General features: G+C 47.2%; 1 pseudogene; it reads right to left on the reverse strand.

Annotated features, from left to right (window-relative positions):
* Positions 1-2,162: 2,162 nt before the first annotated feature.
* LOC102866783 lies at positions 2,163-3,162 on the reverse strand (annotated as a pseudogene).
* Between the last annotated feature and the right edge of the window lie 347 nt (positions 3,163-3,509).

A 3,509-nucleotide genomic window follows, 5' to 3' on the forward strand; every position in this document is an offset into this window, starting at 1 on the left:
CCAAGAGAGAAAGATGGGCACTCTTCTCCAGAGTGATTTGCAGCCTCTGAAAAACTGCTGGAGGGCCGCAGCTATAGGTCAGTTTCATCTTGCAGTAAGGAGAGAAATATACATAAAAAAGGAACTCAGTGCAGCAGTCTAGAGAGAGCTGGACTGCTAACCCAAGTCTACACCTCTCATACTTTGAATCTCCTAGCAGCTCTGAGGAAGTGCTCAAAACCCAAACAGGGGAGTGAGTTCCAACTTGACAGCAATGGGTTAAACATACACAAAAGAAATCCAGGGGCATAATGCTTCATGCATAAGAACACTAACGGGAAGTCAGCAGTTTGAGTCCACTAAGCACTGTGGGGGAGTTGAGTAGTTTCTCTCACTAAGATTTACAGCTTCAGAGTCCTAGTGGTCACTATGAGTCGAAATCTTCTCAAGGGCAGTGAACAAACGAGCAGTGTATATTACTGAAATTATTTAGTGTTGACAAGGAATGACTAAACTATATTGGAGCTCTGGTGGCCTAGAGGCAAGAAGCTGCGCTGCAATCCCAAAGGCACACGGTTCAAGGCCACCAGCTGCTCCATGGGAAAAGGATGGGCAATCTCCTCCCATGAGATCAACTGCCTCTGAAACCCAACAGAGGGTCAGCTATGGGTTGGCTCTAACTCAGTGGTACACAAGAACAAATTATATTACCCCTGTGTCTCTCTTTACATAATACCAAATAGAAATAAGATGGGTTTTTTTAAAAGCATACATGGTTTATTGAAACTGTGCTTATAATTTGCATACTAGTCCCAAAATCCAATCCAAACTGTGTCAGAAATAAGTTTTATTGCATCTCACTCACAAATTCTGCAACTTTTTCTTCCAAGCTCTTTATTACCTAATCCAGACAGGTCAAACATAATTACATCTAGACAACTTTGAACCTCTCTTACATCCTAAATAGTTTACTATTACAAAGTAAAAATGTCAGCATATTGGAAGTTTGAATCTTTATAAAGCAATTTTATAAACATTTTGGTAAATTATATAATTATATTGTAGTTTCTTATTCCCATTTTATAAATATCTCTAATCCCTAGAAATTCATTGACTTTATTTCCCTAGAGATGTAAAAATCACAGAAAACGGAAAATGTGCCTTACGACTTTAATGAACCTTATGGGCTTCAACCATTGTAAAAACTGCTGAAATATTTACTGTAAAGAAATCACTGTAAAAACTAGATTAAGTGACATCTATTACATTTAAAAAATGAGGTTTGCTTTCCAATGTTAGCAAAATAATTTCTAACATTGACAAAAAAATTACTAGAATTTGCAGTTGGTTTTTTCCCCAGGATAATATGTCTTTTTTTTGGATGTATGGCTGTTGAAAGTTGAGTCATATAAAAGAAACCTTTGGAGAACAGAGGCTTTTTTCCTTTTACATATTTATTCCCAGAGTCTGTCCTTCATCTTCATTTTGGCTTTCCACATTGATCCCATTGTAGCATTTCCTGGGGAGAGCTCTGTTCTAATGGGCAACATCAGGAAGAGAACTGGGGGAGGCAAAATGAGAAGATGCAGATTTTTCTCATGTCTTTTTGAAAGCAGTTAACACATTCAAAGCTATTCAGCAATGTATTTCCCAATTTAACTTTCAACATTTTTTTTTACCTATAATGGACATGAACAGGAAATGTGGCACGAATCCTTTATCTATTAAAAAGGTGCACAATTTCTACTGAGATTAATACCAGGCACCTGAATTTTACTTTGTTCCCCAACACATAGAGTGTGTTGACCTCAAAGCTTCGTTTGTAGGCTATTCAGTCCTCATGGTTGGATAAGAAAGGTGCAGAAATCTTGTCTGGAAGAAGATTCAATCTCTAGGTACTAAATTATCTAACATCACCACCTGTTCAGGAACGCTTTTCTTAATAATTGTTAGAAAAGCTGTTAAGTCAAAACACAATGCAAAATCCACAAATGCTTCCAAATCCCTACAGAAAATGCTTGCAATCCTCTGCCATCGACAATGAGGGAAGTAAACCTTTCTAGAGAAGGCAACCTGCATTTTAATTCCTCTAACCGGTGACATCCGACAGTAGTCTTGCTTGAGTCCAAGCCTTCCGCACTTGATGGAAATACTGCCCACTCGAGGCTCCGGGAGCTCACAGATCAACCTATATGTCTTCTTTAGGGATCTGGCATTTGGGGCACCAGAGGGCGAGGCAGCTTGAAGTAAACCTTCACCGAGTCGTAAATGAACCACTGGAGGGTGGTCAGGGTGCCGATCATAACAATCCGAGCCCACAGGCCTTTCCACAAGCCCCCGAACCCCAGTAATCGAAGCGCCCCAAAGGTCGTGCTGCCTTTCTCCTTCTTCAAAAGGGAGATCACGGAGTCAGCCGGGTGGGACACGGCGGCGCAGAACACGCCAGCGATGTAGCCGGCCACGAAGGTCACCCCCAGCTGCTCGGCTTTGTTGCATTGGCACCGGGGCTTGGGGACCACGTACTTGTAGAGTGCCTCCACCGTGCACTCGAAGCACGCAAACTTCATCATGGTAGGGGATCTGGTGCAGCCACAGCGGCCAGAGACCCTTGTAGAAGTCCCACAGGCCCTCCTCGCGGTACATCTTGGGGGCTGCCACCCGGAGGGTGCTGGCGAAGCCAGGCTGCGTCTGGACGCGAACCTTGATGGCCTCCATGGGCGCCAGGGCGATGTCTGCGAAGAACTCCGCGCTGGCCGATGCGGCCAGGTAGAGGCCGGTCCTCCACAGGTAGGCCTTCTCCTTGCCCAGGAGCTCGGCGTAGTGGATCTTGAAGACCTCGTAGAGCCTGAACTTGAAGAAGCCCTGCATGGAGTAGCCTAAGAAGGTCGGGGCCCAGCCCCGGGCCAGGCCGCGCAGCCCGTCGTCCCGCAGCGTCACTCCGAAGCTGCTTAGGACGCCCCTGTACTTGTCAGGGGCCACCTGCATGCGGCTCTTGACCAGGTCCAGGGGCACGATGGCCGTATGCGTCAGCCCGCAGCTCAGCATCCCGCCCAGGCCGCACAGCAGCAGGTACTCGGGCGAGCCGTAGGGGCAGCCGGGTTCCACGGCCGCAGCCGTCCACTGCCTGCCCAGGCGCTGGCCCCCGGCTCTCGCCCGCTGGGCTCGGTAGCCAAGACCATGCATGGCCGCGCTCTGTCTAGGCAGACACTTCTCTAAAGTAAGACTCATATCACCTTAGTCAGGTACCGCCTTTCTCTTAATTCCCTCCAGCCAGCAAGAGCTGGTGCACGTGCGTGGTGAACTACCGCCCTTGAATCCCTATAGCCAGCTGTGAATCCCTATAGCCCAACTGTCAACTGAGTTCTCCTCCCTCCGGCGCGTGCTCCACCTGCGCCTGCGCAAACCGCATCTCACTGGGTTTTGCATCAGGTTTGAGACCTGTCCTCAACTCCCAGCACCTTTCTACTCGTCCGTTCTCAGCTCTTGTTCATGTTGTTGGTGAATGGGCTCTGATAACCATAGGCGCCCCC

This window comes from Elephantulus edwardii, unplaced genomic scaffold (genome assembly GCF_000299155.1).
Source record: "Elephantulus edwardii isolate Elephantulus edwardi_28Jun2011 unplaced genomic scaffold, EleEdw1.0 scaffold00005, whole genome shotgun sequence".
NCBI classification, from domain to species: domain Eukaryota; kingdom Metazoa; phylum Chordata; class Mammalia; order Macroscelidea; family Macroscelididae; genus Elephantulus; species Elephantulus edwardii.